The following is a 21,720-nucleotide window of genomic DNA, read 5'->3' as shown; positions in this document are numbered from 1 at the left end:
CAGCAGGAAAATCTCCTGTTTAGACATTTTACATGGACCTCTCTACCTCTGTTTTTCCTATGTGCATAGGCTGAGTGCGAGTCCACATCTATTAGACTTAATGCTCACACTTTGCTTCCAAAATATTGTAAGTCTCTGAAACAAGGTGACTTGTTCATATAAAAGTATCCCTGATGCAATCTTAGGTTTCAGTTGGCTTCTATGTTATCTATTGCTGCATAACAAATTCCCCCAATACTTAGTGGCTTAAAATAACAAGAATTTTTTAACTCGTAGAACTAGGAAGTGACTTGGCTGGATAGTCTGACTCAGCTTATGAGGTTTCCAGCAAGGTGTTAGCTAGGGAGTCCCTGATGGTGTGACTGGGGCTGAAGGACCTGGTGACACACTCACATGACAAGCAAGTTAACACTGGCTGTTGGTAGTAGCCTCGGTTCTCATATCATATGGCAGATGGCTTTCCCCACAGTATATGATCTGATAGGAAGAGACAAAAACGGAGATAGAGAGACCATGAAACAAGCTGCAATGTATTTTATAATTTGATCTGCAAAATGACATACCATAATTTTTCTTGTCCTCTGTTGGTCACACAGACCATTCCAGGTACCATGTGGGAAGAGACTAGTCAGGTGTAAAAACCAGGAAACGGCTTCATTGGGAGCCATCTTACAGTCTTGAAAGAGAGCTTCTATTCCCCAAACCTCAACTACACCTTGGGGTGCAGGGCACAAATGTCACTGTTTGAAAATTCAGAGGCACACAGCAAACAGAGAATATACTCTGTCCTGGGAAACCATCTTTTTGTTTTTCTTATGTAAAATCTATTATTTGTTACCACTTATATTTCCCTCTTTACTCTGGCTGTTGGGAAGCTCGGAGTCAAATGTGAGCCTGTGCTGACAGTAATCTCCTTGAGCTCATGCCATCCTGAAGTTATTTCTTCCAGTCATTCAATATTTCCTCCAATTCCTTCAACTTCTGGTTTTTTGCTTTTTTTTTTTTTTTTTTTGGAGAGGTTTTTGCTATAGGAAGTATGTGCTCGCCAGAAAGACAGAGAGAGACAGAAAGTGAGAAATCGCCCCCCAGGGGGAATGGTCACACCACAATCCCTTCTCCTCCATTCTCCTCTCGGGATCTTGGACACACATGCACATGTGCCTGGCATGAGTTTTAAGCCACCAGGTCCGGGACTCGAACCATGGTCAACTACATGGAGTCCGGTGACATACCCATTACGCCAACTGCTGGTTCCTCAACTTTTATTCTACCCTTTGTATTTTGCATTTTTGAAATTCCTCTCAAAGCTTCTGTGGATTGAGGTGAAGTACATATACATAATAAAATTAAGTCTTTGCCTGACTGACGACCTGCAGTACATGTGCCATCTAGTGGCAAAAGGAACAACTGCCAGAATGAAAACTTTCCTGGTTTTTCAGATTTATTTTGGCCAAAGAGTGGGACTTAGTGGGCGTGGAAAAAGTAGGAAGACCAGCACCCCTCTCTATGCTTTCTCATGGGATCAAGATCATGGAAGAGTAAAGAGACTCCAGGCAGGGTCAAGGATCCAATGGTTAGAATCCAAGATGATTTACTGAGATACGAAGCAGCAGTCAAAAACTAGTGAAGACCTTGCAAGTGAGGCAGGCACTGACAGTGAAAGGTGTTAGGAAAGGTAAACAATGAAAAGATACCAGATCCAAGCAAATGATCACTTGAAAGGGGCTTAATGTGGGTTGATTGCAGATGCGATCCACCATTCTTTAAACAGTCACATTACCTGTAGCCAAGGGCCTTAAGTCTAAAGTCTTCATTTTACTCATGAGAAAACTGGGGCCACATAGCCTGTTAGTCACAGGTCCAGCATGACTCCTAGGCCACTCCTCTTTCCCCAGCACCACACTGCCCCTAATCACGTGTTTATTTGGGCTTTCTTTTGAACAAGGGTTTCAGAACAAAAATAAGATCATCACATAAAAATGTTGGTTCCAAGGAGTTATTACTCACTGCTTTTGCAGCTGCCCCTTGACATACCTCAAAAAACATCAGAATGGAGGAGGTAGTTATAAAGCACTAGTCTCATTAATCAGCCTTCATTGTATAGCAAAAACCATCCATTCACAATGATAGGGAATGATTCTAGATGCCAGTTGCAGTAGGTGAGGGAGCCCCAGTAGGGGGAAAAGGTGAGTTCATTCATCTACCCTGTTAGCCTTGCACCTGCTCTGGGCCAGATTCTAGGCAAGATGCAGACTAACATTACAAACAATGCACACCACGGCTATGTGCATCCCATCTGTCTCTACCCTGATGTGCTCTTGGGCAGAGCCTGAGTTACAACTGAGGCACAGCTTGGATCCAGAGGGCCCTCTAAGACCTAACCCAGGGATCTGCAGCCTTAGCCTGGAGTAAGAGATCACTGAGAGGGCTACAGAGATTGTCTAAATAGGAGCTTAGAACAGTACCATAGTGAACAGATACAGAACAATCATCTCAGAGAGTTCTATTAGATGACACTGGACAAGAGTACTCTTTCTAGATTTTCTTAAGTCCTACCAGTTCATCCAGGCTTTTCAAGGACTGCTATCAGCAGAGACTGGTAAGTGTCACTGAGTTCTAGGAAGACAGACTCTCAGTATGATGGCTCTTTCAGGTATGATGTCCTCAGAGATACAAATGACCTGCCATTGATAGAGGACATCTGGAGTTCAGCTCCTTAGTTTCCAGGCTTCTGTGCTGACAAAAGGTGCCAGAATAGGTGAAAGGATAACAGTGGAAGTGTTAGAGGGCTCAAAATTTGAGGTCAGAAAGACCTAGGTTCCTATCCCAGGTTTCTTGCTCTTAGTTGGGTGATCTTTGAGCACTAGGTGCCAGCAAAAGGATGCTAAGACCTACAACTGTTGTTAGGATTAAATGATAGCATCTGGCTAAATGCAGATTTCCTATTCATCACTAATCTTTACAATGGACAGGAGCCACAGGTTACCTTCTTTTCAGGTACCAGGCAGAGGCTAGTCATGGGTAGCAGTTCCACTCATTCTCTCAGTGGGTATTTACTACAAGAATACCAACTGTCTAACCCCGTGCTCTGCATCATACAGAGATAGAAAGCAAGCTTCTGTGAGGAGGAGCTCACTCTCTCTCATGGGAGAAACTGTTAGGCAAACCAATAATCATGTAGCAGAGGAGCCAGAAGTTCATTTAAAGCACACAGGGAGAACACGGATGAGGTGAATCTGAACATAGATTTCAGCCAAGGCAGAAAGCATGAACAGAAGTTTGCCTGCTCAGCAAGCACAGAGAGAGGGCATACAACAAGAAGATAACCGGGCATACAAAAAAGGAGACAGGAAAGCAAGGTAAATTCAATGATTGAGGTCCTTGACCACTGGGGTTGAGTTTCAACTAAAACCTGAAGGGAACACAAAGCCTCTAAAAGTGAGTAGTCATCATATTTGAGTACGGTAAGCACATCTATATTGTCAGTGTGGGATCCGTCTAGAAGAGCCAAGGCTAAAGGAAGTGTGGCCAGTTTCAATTCGTTACTCTCTGTTATACTCTGCCCCTACCTCTCTCTGCTCCAGTCCCAAGGGACTTCTCTGAGTTTCTTGAATAACAAAGTATCAAGCTGTTCTCAGTTCCAGAGCCTTCGCACCTGCAGTTTCCTGTGTTTGGATCACTCTTGGCTGTTATCAGCTTCCTCTTTTTCCCTGCCTTCAGGTCTGAGAACAAGCATTTTCTTCTTTTCTCTAATCTCTCAATTGAATTTATGTCCCCTTCCATGATTCTTCCTTGTAGCATCCAGTTCTTTTCCTAACACAATTTGATATTTTATTCCTACTTGGACTATACGATCAGTATCTGTCTTCCCTGATAGACTGTAAACTCCACGAGGATGAGCTCACATTTAACACCGTGCCTCCAGCACCCAGCACAATGATGGCACTGTGCTAACACTCTCAATAAACACTGGATGGGTAACACGGCTAAAATAGCACGGATGGTCATGGTTTCACCTCAAGAAGTAGCAGCAAACCTGAAAAAAAGGACACTTAACCTCACAGGGAATCGGCAGGTTTGCGACAGGGATCAGAATTCGTTTCGAATGCACCCAGTTCTGCCTCCACTTCCAGCCGTACAGTCTGGGCAGTTAACAACCCTCGATCCATCATAACGGCCTTTCGCATCCACAGAATGAGAACGACACCCCTGCAACTAGGCAGAGTAAATGTCCTCCGAGGCAGAGACGGCCAGGCGAGGGCCGGGCTGCCGATGTGGCGGGGGGGGGGGGGGCGGGGGGGCCGGGCCGGCCGATGTGGCGGCAGAGGAGCTGACGCTCCACGAGAGCGGAAGTCGCTGCCCGATGAAGTCCAGACGTGAAACGGATCCCCCATAGGCGCAGCGCCATGGTTCTTTGTAACCTTGAAGAGTTTCCGACAGGATGCACCTCGGAAGTAACTTAGGGCCGTTATCACTTCTTTCTTTGACACGGTTTCGGCATTTCTCAGATTTCTCTACTTTAAATCTCTAGTCTACAGGGCACGAGAAAAAAATCCCCGGCAATGGGATAGCCAAGAGGGCGCTGGGGAGACGCGTGTGCACAGCGCCACCTGGCGGGACGGAGGCGCCAGTGCGGAAGGCCCGCCCGCCGCCTCCTCTTTCCGGCTGGTTCCTGCCCCACCGCGACCCCGAGGCCTCTACGTTACTACATCTCCCATAGGACCCCAAAGCTTTTGCGCAAAGGAAGGGACCGCGCTGTGGCACGTCTCCCTGGCATCGAAAGTGAGGGAAGTTCTAATCTACAAGATTCGGCCTTTCCCCGCCGGCTTCTCAAGTCCCACACACCTTGGGCAAACCTCGTTCCGCCCCTACCTATTCAGGCAGGAGGAAGTCGGCGCCGCGAGGCCTTCTGGGACTTGTAGTTTCCAAGAAGACTTCTGGGAAACGGAGTCAAAGGCAGCAACGAACCTTTTAGCCAATTACAGACGGGCTCTGGCCGTTTCATGTGACCTTCGCAGGCTACGGTTCCTGGGCTCTCTTTTGCCAGAGCTGTTTAAGGAGGGGTTCTGAGTTCTGGACAGTGGTTTCTGCCACCACCTGGACTCGGCTTCTGCGCTGGCCTCCCTAGTCCCCGCTCCATCCGTGTTGCCCAAACGGGTCACTGGCTTCTACTTGCAGATATTTAAACGTGTCCTGCCTCTCCGTGACCTCGAGTTAACTGGCAGGGTCTTTAGGACTTACTTTGCCCTGCTCTTCCACACATGGCCGCTGCAGCAGTCAGAATGCCCCTTTGAGCTGCTCCAAAGCTTTAGTGAATAAGGCATTCACCAGTTATGCGATGGCCTCATCTTTGGAGACCTTTCCCACTACCTATTCTCACTCTAACACCAAGTCCTCTCCAATAACCGTCACTTCCGAAATGGAAATCCCAAACCCCTCTATACATCTCGCTATTAGTCCCCTCCCAGTTTTCGGTTTCCTCTCCTACCCAGCCTCGAGCCTAAGAATCCCATCCTGCCTCATTTCCTTCTGTAGTAACCCCCAAATTCTAGAGTAATACAATTGCCTACTTTTAGTTTACTGAGTGCTCCTGGAGAGGAAAGATAACATCACCTAATCTTACTGATTGCTGCCACTAGATCAAGTCTCAGACTCACTGGGATGGTGACAGCATTGGAGGTAAGGAAACTATCCAATAGAAGCAGGGAGTCTGCTGCAGAGAACCCTGGTGGGAGTACAGGCTTTGGAGGGACTGCCCTTGTTGATTTCCACGTCAACCCCGCCTGATATTTGTCCTTCTATAACCATGTGAAAAATGGAATGTAAAACAAAGCAAGGTCTTAGTTCTGAGAATATTCTAGAATGACAATCTGGTAAGAAAGAAGACACTGCAAAGATTCAAGCAGAAATGTGAAGTAACAAAAATAATGAAATAAATAGCAGGAAATATAGCAAAGGCACTAAAAAGAGCTAAATTAATCCAGAGTGCAAATGATAAAGTCCTTAAAAAGTGTTATGATGGAAAGAGATTGACTGTTTTTGGTGCAAAGCCAGACATAGGCAATGGTTTGTTAGCTTTTCAGAAAGATTAAAAGATTATACTCAAAAAAATTTCCTTAAGAAGCGGCAGATGTAAGAGAACCCTGGAGATTAGTAAGCACTCCAGCTTCAAAAAAAAAAATTTTTTTTTAAGAAGTCTTTTTTCACGGGGGTGGGGTGTGGGATTCAAAACAGATATGTGTGGGCACATCAGAGCTCCCCTAATGTGTTGAATCTGTGGAGACAGAATCCCTATGCAGATTGGGCTCCTGCTGTCACACAGGCCATTAAGTAAGGTTTGAGCCACAGGTGGAGACATGCACAGCCTGAAACTTCTCAGGAAAAGTGCTGCCAAGTACTGGAGAGAAATTTGATTTTATTTTGTTCTCTTTTAATGATAATGTTTTATTAATTTACATCTTTCATTCCTCTATACCTTGAGATCCATTTGTCATGCAAAAAGTCCACAAAATACCCTAAGCCATACCTGTAGTGTTTTCACATACCACATAAGACTTACACAATTAAGAAAAGCAGCAAACTGGTGAAATAACAGTTAACTGGATAAGGTATTGTTTTGAAAGCCATTTTCTACACATCAACCTTACCACCGGATTCTAAATTTAAAGAGCTGCTGTTTACCAACAGGAAATTACAACTACATTTACATGTGTCTCAGGGGAAAATGCATCCAGAGAGTAGCCACGTAGTTGTATATGCAAGACAAATAACCAGAACAAAACAGAACAATTCTGGACTCCCACATGACATTAATATTTTAGGAGTACAGCACAAGCACCCCAAACAACAAGAAAACCTATGCTAATAGAAAAATCACATAGGCATCAATTTTGATTAAGTTAAAGCAATGCATCTCAAAGTATGCAGGACTAGTTGGTTTTTTGTTTGTTTTAATTCACTGCAACAAATATTTTTGTAAAATAGTTTATTTCTAGACAAAAAAAGAAATGATAATGAATTACAAAATACAAAATGAAGGCCCTACGTTTTAATTATTAGCTAAAACATACATTAAATCACCTGAAATTGCAGTAGTTTCCCACTTAGGTTCAATTCTATATATAGTTCGTAGCACACCAAATCACCAACTCACACTTACCCAAACACCATATTTTGAATAGCACCAAGATAAAGCATCTACAAAAAGGAGATCCTCCACAAGCATCTTCCATATCACGCCCTGACTCGAACTGTCATTATTTTTACAGTTTTGACTCTTTTAATAATAAAAAATTTATTTAATGGTCTATTTGTTGTGATTTAGGGGCTTCCTGTCCAGGACTTGAACTGTGATCAGCCTTGTGGGAGTCCAGCACCTCGACTACCACACCGTGACCTGTGTCAGTCCCTCAGTCCAGCACCTCGACTACCACACCGTGACCTCTGTTGGTCCCTTTTTAAAGTTTTGACTTTTATTGCAGTACAGTAATTATTATGTATAGTTTAAAAAGTCAACCAGGAGTGCAAGATTTAAAAAATAAGAGCCCCCTACACTTTTTTTTATTTCCCAACTTCTCCTTCCATGATCTTCAATAAGAAGCATATAATGCTATTTAACTGACGTATGTCGTTCCAAGGTATAAATAATAATACCCATCACCCACCTTAAAGAATTACATCCATAGTTGAAACTGTTAATCCTTCTGACTTCCTTCCCTTCTGCCAAAAGGAAACTACACCGAATTTGGTGTTCATTATTCCCATACACCTTTTTATAGTTTTACTAGGTATGTCTATATTCCCTTATATATATTTTTTCATGTTTATAAGTTTTATAAAAATGGTACTTTCTGAAACTTTTTTAAACAATACTTCTGAGAATTATCCAGTGACACATATAGTTGTGATTCATTAATTTCCTCTGTTGCACAGTATCTCATGATATAAATATACCACAATTTATATATATCTATCCTCCTGTTAATAGATACTTGAATTGTTCTCTTTTTTTTAATCATAAGCAGTTACAATGAACATTCATGTAAATCTCTCTTCTGCAAATGTCTTCTCTTACATATGTTCATGAACCTGGGATGATACCCATAAGTGATACTGTGGAGATGAAGGAAATATGCATCTTCATCTTTAGATATTGCCTAGTAGGTCTCAAAAATGTTTGTACCAATTTGCACTTACTTTTGCCATGTGTGAGAGCTTCCATGACTTCATATGACTGCCAATATTTGAAGTTGTCAGACTTAAAATTTTCCCAATCGTGGGCCCAGCTGGTGGCATGGTGGTAAAGGGCGCTGGACTCCCACATGGCCAACCACAGTTTGAGTCCTGGACCTAGTAGTTTGCTTTCTCTCTCTCTATCTCTTGCTCTCGCTCTCGCTCTGTCCCTCTCTGGTCAAATTAAAATAAATAAAGTTAAGTTTAAAAATTTTTTCCCAATCTGATATATTTTAACTGGTGCCTTATTGTGCTTTAATTTGCATTTCCATGATTCATAACAAGATGGAGCATCTTCTCATGCATTTATTGGCCATTTTGGTTTCTTTCTTTTAAAAATTTTTGCTAGAAGGTACATGCATTTGCTGGAGAGAGACAGAGAAAGAGGGAAAGTGAGAAAGCATCCCCATGGAGGATGGTCATGCCACAGTCCCTTCTCCATTTCTGCTTTCAAGTTTTTGAGCACACATGAACGTGTGCCAGCATATTTTTCAAGCTACTGATTTACCTGTTTATTTATTTGCTGTAGAATAGGGGTGCTCTCAGGAGAGAGACAGGGAAATCACCCTCCTCTCTTATCCCCCAAGAGGCTTGCCAGGTGGCAGTCCTTCTCCATTCACCTCTTGGGATTTGGGCAATTCATGCATGCACATGTGCCTGGTGTGTTTTTCAAGCTACTAGGTCCTGGACTCACCACACAGTTGGCTATATAGGATCCAGCCTCGTTATAGACAAAAAAAGAAATGATAATGAATTACAAAATACAAAATGAAGGCCCTACGTTTTAATTATTAGCTAAAACATACATTAAATCACCTGAAATTGCAGTAGTTTCCCACTTAGGTTCAATTCTATATATAGTTCGTAGCACACCAAATCACCAACTCACACTTACCCAAACACCATATTTTGAATAGCACCAAGATAAAGCATCTACAAAAAGGAGATCCTCCACAAGCATCTTCCATATCACGCCCTGACTCGAACTGTCATTATTTTTACAGTTTTGACTCTTTTAATAATAAAAAATTTATTTAATGGTCTATTTGTTGTGATTTAGGGGCTTCCTGTCCAGGACTTGAACTGTGATCAGCCTTGTGGGAGTCCAGCACCTCGACTACCACACCGTGACCTGTGTCAGTCCCTCTTTAAAGTTTTGACTTTTATTGCAGTACAGTAATTATTATGTATAGTTTAAAAAGTCAACCAGGAGTGCAAGATTTAAAAAATAAGAGCCCCCTACACTTTTTTTTATTTCCCAACTTCTCCTTCCATGATCTTCAATAAGAAGCATATAATGCTATTTAACTGACGTATGTCGTTCCAAGGTATAAATAATAATACCCATCACCCACCTTAAAGAATTACATCCATAGTTGAAACTGTTAATCCTTCTGACTTCCTTCCCTTCTGCCAAAAGGAAACTACACCGAATTTGGTGTTCATTATTCCCATACATCTTTTTATAGTTTTACTAGGTATGTCTATATTCCCTTATATATATTTTTTCATGTTTATAAGTTTTATAAAAATGGTACTTTCTGAAACTTTTTTAAACAATACTTCTGAGAATTATCCAGTGACACATATAGTTGTGATTCATTAATTTCCTCTGTTGCACAGTATCTCATGATATAAATATACCACAATTTATATATATCTATCCTCCTGTTAATAGATACTTGAATTGTTCTCTTTTTTTTAATCATAAGCAGTTACAATGAACATTCATGTAAATCTCTCTTCTGCAAATGTCTTCTCTTACATATGTTCATGAACCTGGGATGATACCCATAAGTGATACTGTGGAGATGAAGGAAATATGCATCTTCATCTTTAGATATTACCTAGTAGGGCTCAATTTGCACTTACTTTTGCCATGTGTGAGAGCTTCCATGACTTCATATGACTGCCAATATTTGAAGTTGTCAGACTTAAAATTTTCCCAATCGTGGGCCCAGCTGGTGGCATGGTGGTAAAGGGCGCTGGACTCCCACATGGCCAACCACAGTTTGAGTCCTGGACCTAGTAGTTTGCTTTCTCTCTCTCTATCTCTTGCTCTCGCTCTCGCTCTGTCCCTCTCTGGTCAAATTAAAATAAATAAAGTTAAGTTTAAAAATTTTTTCCCAATCTGATATATTTTAACTGGTGCCTTATTGTGCTTTAATTTGCATTTCCATGATTCATAACAAGATGGAGCATCTTCTCATGCATTTATTGGCCATTTTGGTTTCTTTCTTTTAAAAATTTTTGCTAGAAGGTACATGCATTTGCTGGAGAGAGACAGAGAAAGAGGGAAAGTGAGAAAGCATCCCCATGGAGGATGGTCATGCCACAGTCCCTTCTCCATTTCTGCTTTCAAGTTTTTGAGCACACATGAACGTGTGCCAGCATATTTTTCAAGCTACTGATTTACCTGTTTATTTATTTGCTGTAGAATAGGGGTGCTCTCAGGAGAGAGACAGGGAAATCACCCTCCTCTCTTATCCCCCAAGAGGATGGCCAGGTGGCAGTCCTTCTCCATTCACCTCTTGGGATTTGGGCAATTCATGCATGCACATGTACCTGGTGTGTTTTTCAAGCTACTAGGTCCTGGACTCACCACACAGTTGGCTATATAGGATCCAGCCTCGTTAACCACCATGCCACCTGGCTGGCCCTACCTGTTCATAGTTTACACCTTTTTTTCTGTCTTTTTTTTTTTTTTTCTATAGGGCACGTGCACTTGCCAGAGAGACAGAAAGCAAAAAATCACCCTCCTGGGGGGATGGACATACCACAGTTTCTTCTCCTCCATTCTCTTCTTGGGATCTCAGGATCTTGGGCACACATGCACATGTGCCCAGTGTGAGTTTAAGCCCAAGTCTGGGACTCGAACTGTGGTCAGCTATGTGTGAGTCCAGTGACACAACCATTACACCTTCTGCTGATCCTAATTTTTCTACTTTTTTTATTGATTTATTAGTTATTTATATATACTAGATGCAAATCCCTTGCCAAGTATGTATGTTGCAAATATTTTTACCTAGTCCATAGTTTGCCTTTTAATTTTCTTAATGATGTCTTTCAGTGCCCAGAGATTTTTCATTTTAATGATGCTGACTTTATCAGTTTTTTCTTTTATGGGCTGTGATTTTTGTATTTCATTAAACCTTTGCTCTAACAAGCAAAAGACATATTCTCATATTTTCTTCTGAAATTTTTTTAAACTAGGTTTCTGATTTCCACTCGAACTTTTTAATTTGATCTAAGAATTGTCATTTTATTTTATTTTATTCTGTATGAATAATAATCACTCATCATGTTTTTTAGTCTGCTGGATTTTTGAAGTTTTTTAGTTTTTGCTATAGTATACAAGCACTTGTCAAAGACAAAGAGAAGGAAAGTGAGAAATCACCTCCCATGGGGTTGGCCACACTGCAATTCCTCCTCCATTCTCCTCTCAGGAGTGTAGGCACACAAACACGCATGTGTGGCGTGTTTCTTCAACCACTAGGTTCAGAACTTGAACCACAGTCAGCCATGTGGGATATGGGATCCAGCACCTTAACCTCCACACCACCTCATGGCCCACTCATCACCGTTTTTTGAAAAGCCCATGAAATGTCACCGTGTCATAATATCAGATGTCAATATATGACTGTGTTTCTGTGCTCTGTGTTCCTGTGGTCTAGTTTCAATGCTACATTGCCTTAGTAACCTTACTTTATAGTAAGCTTTGTTGGTTGCCAGGATGAGTCCACCTGTTCTCTGCTCTTTCTTCACATGTGTCTTACCTATCCTTACACATTTCCATTTATATTTTAGAATCAGCTTGTTGACTTCTCAAAGAAACAAAATAATTTTGACTAGAACCACAATAAGGGTTGGTCCCATTGCCTAATGATTAAGGGAGCTGGATCCCAAATCCTAGCCCTGGCAGCTTAGAAAACTGTGCATGCATGCCCCAAATTCTGACAGGATGGAGAAGTGCAGGAGAATGGATTGTGATGTAACCACACCCTCGTGGATGGTGCTTTTTTCCCTCTTTCTCTCTTTCTCTCTGGCAAGAGTGCACACCTTTTGGCAATTAAAAGAAAAAAGAACTGCAATAAAATCTACCCTAGTGAAGAATTGACATCTTTATGAAAATACATTTTTTTCTACCCATATTCATAACATTATTTTGTTTATTTAACTCATCTTTAAAATTTTATATCACTTTTTAGAGTTTTTCATAAAAGGTTTTATTTTTATTTTATTTTTAATAAATATGTATTATGTTAACATATTAATATATGTCAATAAAAGTTAACACATTAACATTTAAATATTTACTTGTATATTTATTTGTTGTGATTTTCAGGCACAGTCAGTCATGTGGGAGTCCAGCACTTCAACTACCTTGCCACCTGCCAGCCCTTCATCTAGGTTTTAAACATCTTTCACAATACTGATTGGAAGGTACTTTATCATTTCCTTCTTAATGTTATAAATAACATCTTTTTAAAAATTATATTTTCTTTTTTAAAAATAATTACTTTACTTAATGTTAATGAATGTATTTATTTATTTTGACCAGAGAGGGTCAAATTGAGAGAAAGAAAAAGAGAGAGGGAAAGTGAGAAAGCAAGCTGCCAGGTCCAGGACTCAAACCACAGTTGGCCATGTGGGAGTCCAGTGCCCTTAGCCACCATGCCACCTGCTGGCCCCTAAAAATTATATTTTCTAACCCTTTGTGTCTGAACCACAGTAAAACAACTGAAAATCACCTCACTAGACTCTCATATTAATTCCAAGAACCTGTTTGTAATGGTCTTGGCTTTTTTTATGTAAACAATCATATAACCTGTGAATGATTGCACAGAGGTGATATGTAATAGGCTAAATAATGGTCTCCCCAAAGAGATCCATGTCCCAATCCCCCAAATCTGTGAATATATTACCATACATAACAAATCAGATCATTTTTAAAAGAATTATTTTATTTAACTTTTATTATTATTATTATTATTATTATTTTTAATATTATTTAGAGAGGGAAAGTGAGAGAACAAGCCACCAGTTTGATCAGACAGAGAGAGGGAAAGTGAGAGAACAAGCCACTAGGTCCTGGACTTGAACCATGGTTGGCCATGTGGGAGTCCTTTGCCTTTAACCACCACACTACCTGCCAGTCCCAACAAATCAGATCTTGTAGTTAAATCTTTAAATTAATGATCTTGAGATGAAGAACTTTTCTTGCATTATCAAGGTATACCTGATGAAACCATAAGAGACCTTTTAAGAAGGAGGATCAGAGCCAGAAAAGCCCATGAAATGATGATAACAGGGAGATAAGATGAGATGGCAAAAGCCAAGGTTGGAATGATGTACTTCAATGATGCAGGAAAGGGCCACAAACCACAAAATGTGGGCAGCCTCTAGATGCTGGAAAAGACAAGTAGATATTTTTTCCTCTAGAGACACTGGAAGGACCAAGCCCTGCTAATGCCTTGATTTTAGTCTCATAAGAATAATTTCAGACCTCTAGAATTATACAATAATAAATTTGTGTTGTGTTGTTTGTGTTGTTTTATGTTATGTGGTGAATTTGTTTTAGAAGCAATAAGAACTAAGTACAGGATGCATGGAAGATAAATTTTTTGAGACCATCTTTACGGAACTTATGTTAATTCTGTCTCTCATTTGAGTTTGTTGGTTCTAGAATTCTAGGCCTGAATATCATTCCCTCAGAACAAGTAAGCTTTTTCTCCCTTTACTATCTTTGTATCATTTCTTTTTCTTGTCCTACTGCACTGGCTAGGTCCACCAAGTACGGTATTAAACAGAAAGATGTCAGAGGGCACCTTTGTCAACTTCCTAATTCTAAAGTGAATGCGTTTTTTTAGTCTTTGCTAAAGGGTGCATGTGCATACCTGCCAGGAAGCGACAAAGAGAGAGCGGAAAAGTGAGGAATCATCCTCCCAGGGGGTACAGCCATGCTCAATCCTTCATTTTCCATTCTCCTCTCAGAATTTTGGGCACACACACACACATGCGCATGGTATATTTTTCAAACTACCAATCTGGGACTCAAACCATGCCATCAGCCAGGTGGAATCCAGCTGCCTTAACCTCCATGCCACCTGTTGGCCCCCCCAAATGAATTCTTTAATACTTCACCATTATATATTCTATTTGATGTAGAGAGTGTGCATCAAGTTTACATATATTGGTAAAGAGTTTACATCAAGTTAAAGAAATCCTTTCTTCTCCTAGTTGACTAAAATTGTCTTTAACATAAATGAGTGCGGTGGCGTGGTGGTTAAGGTGCTGGACACTCCCACATGGCTGGCCATGGTTTGAGTCCCAGACCTGGCAGCTTGCTCTCCCTCCCCCCCCCACCCGTTGGGCAAATTAAAATAAATGAATTAATAAATAAAATTAAATAAATAATTAAAAAAACATAAATGAGTGCTAAGTTTTATCAAATGCCTTTTCTATGACTCTCAAGATAATGAGGTAGGTTTTTTTCCATTAGTCTATTATTGTGATAACTTACATTAATAAATTGTTTTAATTTGGACCACCTTTGTGTTGCTGAGATAAGACCAGCTTGGTTCTGATGCATTCAGCTTGCTAACATCTCATTTACAGCTCTCTTAAATCTGTGCTACTTAGTGAAACCAGCTATATTTCCCTATCTTTTGCTGTCTTCATCTAGTTTTGGTTTGGGGTTATATAGTCTAATACGTTGAGTTGCTGAGTGTTCCCTCTACTTCTATTTTGGCTGATTTTTTTCATTTTAGAAATTAGGCATTTTCTTATAACTATGAAAGGTACAGATTGAATTCTATTAAATTTTACACACTTTTACTATAAACACACTTTCACTTTCCTTTTTCTCTGATATATTTATAGCATTATTTCTGTTTCAGTCAATATTTAGCATTATAAAGATTATGTAAATGTTATATACCCCATAATGAGTCATATAATATATTGTATTTACATAACTTTCCTATGCAACATTTGATTTCCCCTGGGGTTGATAAATAGCCTCTTTTTTCTTTTCTTTCTTTTTTTTTTTTTTTTGGTTAGTGTTTTTCCAGAACTCTCACACAGAACAGTAAGTCTTCTCTCAGAACACTTAAATATTAGGCATTTGATCAGTTGCATGATTTTCTTTTTTTTTAGACTTACTTTATTCACTATATATGTATGTCTGTGTGTATATATATATATATATATTTTTTTTTTTTAATTTGACCAGATAGAGACAGACAGCGAGAGAGAGAAAGTGAGAAAGCAAGCCACTAGGTCCAGGACTTGAACCGTGGTTGGCCATTTGGGAGTCCAATGCCCCAACTACCACAGCATCTACCAGCCCCAGTTGCACGTTTTTCTTTGGGTTCTCTTGTCCTGCTCTAACCTGAATTGATTGTGCTCTGTGCCTGTTTCCAGTAGTTTGGGCGGTACTTTCCTTAATTGACATTCTTTGTATTCTTTTGGTGTCTTTCTTATGTTGGAACCTCTGAGTCGTGGTTTTCATGGTTAACACTTTCTTGATTTACTGGTTCATTTTAGGGAAGCACAATCTCTCATTTTGAGAAGGGGCTCATGGGTGATATTAACATTTCTGAGGTCTGACTAGTCTAAGTGTATCTTAATTCTACTCTTTCATTTGCTACTTTGATGGGTCTAGAATTCTATGTAAGAAACTTTCTTGAAGTACCTTAGAAGGTCTGTTGTCTATTTCCAGTCTTGCCAATGAGAACAACACTATTCCAATTCTAAGTTTGTTTGTTTGTTGTTGTTGTTGTTAAATAGAGCACGTGCACTCACCAGAGAGAAAGAGGGAAAAAAAAAGTGAGAAATCACCCTCAGGGAAAAAGGCCGTGCTGCAATCCCTTCTCCTCCGGTCTGCTCTTGGAATTTTGGGCACACAAAGACACATGCCTGGTATGTTTTCAGTATACCAGATCTGGGAGTTGAACCACAATCAGCCAGCCATGTGAGATCCAGCACCTTAACCACCACACTACCTGGCTGGCCCTGATTCTAAGTTTTTCATTTGTTTGTTTTTTATGTGAGTTGTTCTTGCTGTCGTGCTATTCTCTTCATCTATGATGCTCTGAAATTTTATAAAGTTAGGCTTTACGAAATTTGTAGATTATTTTTCTCTCATTTCATTGAACTTTTAATGTAGAATTCATGTCCTCAATTCAGGCAGTAGTTGTGTGTGTGTGTGTGTGTGTGTGTGTGTGTGAGAGAGAGAGAGAGAGAGATTGATCCCCTTAACATATAATATGAGTAATACAGGTTATGAAACATAGTAAAACAAATGTCTGTAAACCCACCACCCAGTTTAGGAAATCGCCTATTACCAATTATTTGACCATCCTGCATGGTATTTTCTGATTCTATTCCTTGTCATCCCACTGCTTGCCATACCTCACCTGCTACTAGCCCCATAACCACTCTACTGACTTTTTCCCAATTCATTTTCTTTCCTTTATTGTTTCAATAACCACATAGATGTTGCTAAACTATACCTCGTTTCCTTTTGCTTGCCTTTGAACATCATACAAATGGTATCACACAGAAATGACACTCTGAAGTGCCAGCTTGCCTTACATTCAACATCATTTCTAAGAGTCACCTCTACACACAGCTATAGTTCATTAGTTTTCCTTCGCCCCCTAGCATTCTGTTATGTGAACATATCACAATTCATTTAATCTATTCTCCTAATGGTGAGCATGAGCTTATTTCCTTTCTTCTTCTTTTTTTTTTTTTGTCTGTCATATCTACTAGTATGATTATATCTTTTCTTCATTTTCTCTCTTTTCTCTGAAACTTGAATTAGTCAGTTATTGGATATTCTGGGTTAAGTACTGAATTTTCTTACCTCTTCTCTCCTATTTTATTTTTCTTCTACTACCTCTGAGAATTCCTGAAATTATACTATAATTCATCTATTGATTTTTTTATTTCTGCAATTATATTTTGAATTTTTAAGAATGCTTATTCTCTAGATGCTCCTTTTTATAGCTTACTGCTCTGTTTTCATTGTTTTCACGGATACAGACTTATAAGGTCTAGAATATTTTTATATTTTCTTTCACTTTCAGTCCTTTGTTTTCCCCTTCTATGTCTGGTTGGCGGGCTGGTTGATTTATGTCTCTGTCTTTCATGTTAGATGTTCCCCTCTGTTGTCCAATGATGCTGTCTGCTCAGACGTCAAAGTAAAGGTACCAAAATGCTGACTTAGAGATCTGTGTGCATGGATGATGTTCATCTACAGTGGGCTGACTTCAGAGTACGGTGATCAGGTAAGGACCGGGTCAGATGGAGCCCAGCTGTTTCATTGTTTCATCCAATATTAACAGATCTTTTCTCTTCACCTAGTCAATAGCCGCAGAGTGGAGAGTGTAAGTTTGTCTGCCATCTTTTTTTTTTTTCTTTTTTTGGAGAGGTTTTCGCTATAGGGCGTGTGCGCTCACCAGACAGACAGAGAGAGACATAGAGACAGAAAGCGAGAAATCACCCCCCAGGGGGGATGGTCACACCGCAATCCCTTCTCCTCCATTCTTCTCTCGGGATCTTGGGCACGCACGCACACGCACCTGGCGTGAGTTTTAAGCCACCGGGTCCGGGACACAAACCGCGGTCGACTATGTGGGAGTCCAGCGGCATAGTCATTACGCTAACTGCTGGTTCCCCTGTCTGCCATCATTTTAAGAAGGGAGAGTGGAGAGATGTAGCATTTACACATAGACTTTTTGGAGAGGTTTTGTTTTTTGTTTTTTGTTTTTGTTTTTGTTTTTGTTTTTGCTATAGGGTGCGTGCGCTCACCAGAAAGAGAGAGAGAGACAGAGAGGCAGAAAGTGAGAAATCACCCCCCAGGGGGGATGGCCACGCCACAATCCCTTCTCCTCCATTCTCCTCTCGGGATCTTGGACACACACGCACACGCACCCAGCGTGAGTTTAAGCCACCAGGTCTGGGACTAGAACCTCTATCGGCTACATGGGAGTCCAGTGACATAGCCATTACGCTAACTGCTGGTCCCTACATGTAGACTTTCACTCAGTGCTCATTTTCCATATAGTTCTCTGTTCTCAATTGAGGCTGGTACTTCTGAATCCAGAGCATCTTCTTTTGAACATCCCATTTTCTTCCACTGTACATAGGGCAGTCACCTGACTGTATAGAATGAAGATGGAGATCTAGGACTCTCACTGCTCCTCAGACAGAGGTATATCTCCTATTTTCAGCCCCACCTGTCATCCCTGTCTTCAGGGGTATTACAGTTGGGATCCTGCAGCAAGGACTCTGCTTGCTTCTTTTCATTGTGCACCACCCCATTTTAGTTTAAATTTTAACACTCTCTGCTCTTTTAAGTCGGTTACCACTGACTTTCCAGCTTCTGAAATTTTCTCAACATTTGTCATCTGTTCCTGTATCCTCTCTAAATCTCTTTGTCCTTGTGCATTTACATTTTTTTTTCATTGTCATTGCAATTTCTTGACATCCTTTTGAGGTTTTGGAGAGGAGTTAGAAATAAACACTTGTTTCCAATGTTGCCACTCCGCAATGCAGAGATGTTAGAAGCTGGACAAGCACCTGAAGGAAGAAACACCAGAAACAGCAGGAAGTCTGCAGGGCATTGCTCAGATTCCTGTGGCAGCCTCTGGTTTTCAGAGGTCTCTGTATGCCTGGTCAACTGCCTGTCCTGGCTGGCATTCAGTGACATGGTGAGTTGTTAGGAATTCTCTGTGTGCCTGTTCAGACCAGTGACACTTTTGCAAACAGCAGCTGAGGGAATACTCAGTTGAAGTAAGCAAAAGTCTTCTGGAAAAGCACTGATTGCCAAGATCTGGATGAATCCCCTCAACACTGTTCTCCTTGTTGATAGAATTAATTCCAGGGAAACAAGAGGGAAAGGTAACCTCTTCCTTGCTGTTAAGGAATGGCCCAGGGTAGCAGAGTTCACACTCATAGCCCCCTACTCAGACTCTAGGAGCCAATGTGGGCCTGACTCCAGCACCTGAGTTTGAGATTCTAAAGAACAGAAGAGCAAATTCCTTATTTCCAGGATTTCGTTAGCAGTCACACCCACTACCTTGTTTCCAATGTGGGCAGATAGCCCCGACAGTAAAGCTGTGTTCCAAGCAGCATGATAACTTGCCCTGGCATCAACCAAAGCAAGGGTGAATGGGCCCGGTTCTGGAAAAGGACAGTGCAGTTGCCTCCTGCATGACCTGGGCTCTGTGACTTGGGACTAGGGTTTTGTCTCAGAGACAGCCAGAGAAGCCCTGTCTGGAAGGAGAGCCAAACAGCTCCCCATGCTATTATTGAGGGGCAGATCCATGGATTTGGTGTGAATGCTCAGCTGCAGTCACTCTGAGAAACTCAGTCACACCCCCCGGAGGAGTCAGAAAATGAAAGAAGGGCCTGGAAGAATAGCTCTTGCCCTCCTGAGTAAGCAAGCCAACACCACATCCTCAATGATAGCTGCTTCTGCTTTCTCCAGAGTGGAGGAACTCACATCGATAAGAAAATTGTTCTCTAGAGAGTTGACTAAGGGAGGGGAGAAGAAAAGACTCGGTGCTGTGCCCTCAGCCCCTAGGATCCCTGGTCCTGCTGGCTATCCACGTGTGTTCACTGCCAACAGCCTGCACCTGCGTCTTCTGGCAGAGTGCCTGGGAATTGATGTCCTCCAGGGGCAGCCCTTTGCATGAGATTGACACATGGGGAAGCATAATCTTCCAGCAATCATGCTTTCTGGTGGGGGCAATTTTAAGATATTTCCAGAGTTCTAGTTAGGAATTGAACCAAAGTGACCCTCCCTGGTACTCTGTTCACTGTAGAGGTTTGGTCTTCTTTCTTTTCCAGTCTCTCTTTCCCACCCACTCCCCAATCAGTTTTTTTTTTTTGGGGGGGGGACATTTTTTAAGTTATGCTATAGGGTTTGTGTACTTGCCAGAAATAGAAAGATAAAGAGAGAGAGAGAGAAATCATCCCCACACACTCAAGCAGGATGGATAGCCACATCACAATCCCTTCTCCTCCATTCTCTTCTTAGGAGTTTGAGCATATACACCTACGTACCAGTGTGTTTTTCAAGCTGCTGGGTCCAGGACTTGAACCACACAGTTATCCATCCAGCTGCCTAACCTCCACGTCACCTGCAGGCCCCACTTTTTTTCTTTAATTGCCAAAGCATGTGTGAACTCACCAGAGAGAAATAGAGAGAAAGCACCCCCACAAGGGCATAGTCACACCACATTTCCCTCTCCTCCACTCTTCTCTCCTATAGGGATCTTGGACACATGCCCAGCAGTTTTTCAAGCATAAGGGCCGGGACTCAAACTGCAGTCAGCCCTGAAGGATCCAGTTCTCTAAAGCACTGGGCTACAAGATTAGCCCAAGGGAACCCCTTTAAATCAATTTTTTACGGAAATTGTCTTTTCAGCTGCTTCTGGAAACTCAACCAGGATAGCCTCATATTCATAGTCCTCGCTCATTCTGTGCTACTAAAAATTTGAAAGACTGAGTAGCCCCTGATTATCAAGTCTGGTAAAGATGCTGCAGGCAGGACCAGCAGTTAGCATAATGGCTATGTCGCTGGACTCCCATGTAGTAGACCGTGGTTCACGTCCCAAACCTGGTGGCTTAAAACTTACACCGGGCACATTTGCGTGCGTGCCCAAGATTCCCGAAAGGAGAACGGAGGAGAAGGGATTGCGGAGAGGAGAACGGAGGAGAAGGGATTGCGGTGTGGCCATCCCCCCAGGGGGGTGATTTCTCACTTTCTGTCTCTGGTCTCTCTCTGTCTGTCTGGCGAGTGCATGTGCCCTTTAGCAAAAACTTCTCAAAAAAAAAAAAGATGCTGCAGGCCTGACAAGGTAGACCCTGAAATGAGGAAGAGGGGTGGCCTTAAATTGTGTCTTCAAATTAAAGACAGAATAGGGCTTTTGAAGGGAAGCTGTAGTTGCAAAAAGAGGGGTCTGGGAGTTTGAGGTGGAGAAGGGGCCGAGCAAGGCGGCAGTATGAAAGCTATCTACTACACTGAGCCTCCCATGAGACTTCGTACTTCAGCTCTGCATGGGTGCAAGGTCCAAAGCAGAGGGAATCACATGAAAAGGATGCTTGGCACGCTGCAGTGCAGAACAAAGGAGCACCATGGGAAGGCGCAAATGATCCCAAAATGATTCGTCAGGGGAAGCAGGAACTGGGAGCCAGAGAAGACTAAGGTCAACATTATGCAGCATGAGCATGCCACACATGCCAATCCATCCAGAGGTGGAAAGAGAGAAAATATCTCCCCTGTGGTCTGGATTAGGTAGAAAATGACAAACCTGAAGTAATTACTGAAGGACACATCCTAAAATCATCCCAACAAATACCTGAAGGCATCCGTCCACAATACCAAAGCAGCATCCCCCGATGATTTTGTAGAAATAAACTCCTGCAGCAAACACAGAAGTTCATAAGGTGGGGGATACAATTAGAAAGGAC

The 21,720-nt window shown here is 41.6% G+C and overlaps 1 long non-coding RNA gene across 1 annotated transcript in view; it reads left to right on the top strand.

Moving 5' to 3' along the window:
• Positions 1-5,610: 5,610 nt before the first annotated feature.
• LOC102472206 (uncharacterized) overlaps positions 5,611-21,720 on the top strand; it is a 38,752-nt gene continuing 22,642 nt past the window's right edge. The window contains exons 1-2 of the long non-coding RNA XR_333929.1: positions 5,611-5,679; positions 17,396-17,528. This is a non-coding gene — a long non-coding RNA (uncharacterized LOC102472206). The remainder of the gene's footprint in view (positions 5,680-17,395; positions 17,529-21,720) is intronic.

Source organism: Tupaia chinensis, unplaced genomic scaffold, assembly GCF_000334495.1.
Source record: "Tupaia chinensis unplaced genomic scaffold, TupChi_1.0 Scaffold000115_1, whole genome shotgun sequence".
In the NCBI taxonomy this organism is placed as follows: Eukaryota; Metazoa; Chordata; class Mammalia; order Scandentia; family Tupaiidae; genus Tupaia; species Tupaia belangeri.
Note: the sequence above shows the minus strand (reverse complement) of the source record. Positions and strands in the feature narration are given on the sequence as shown.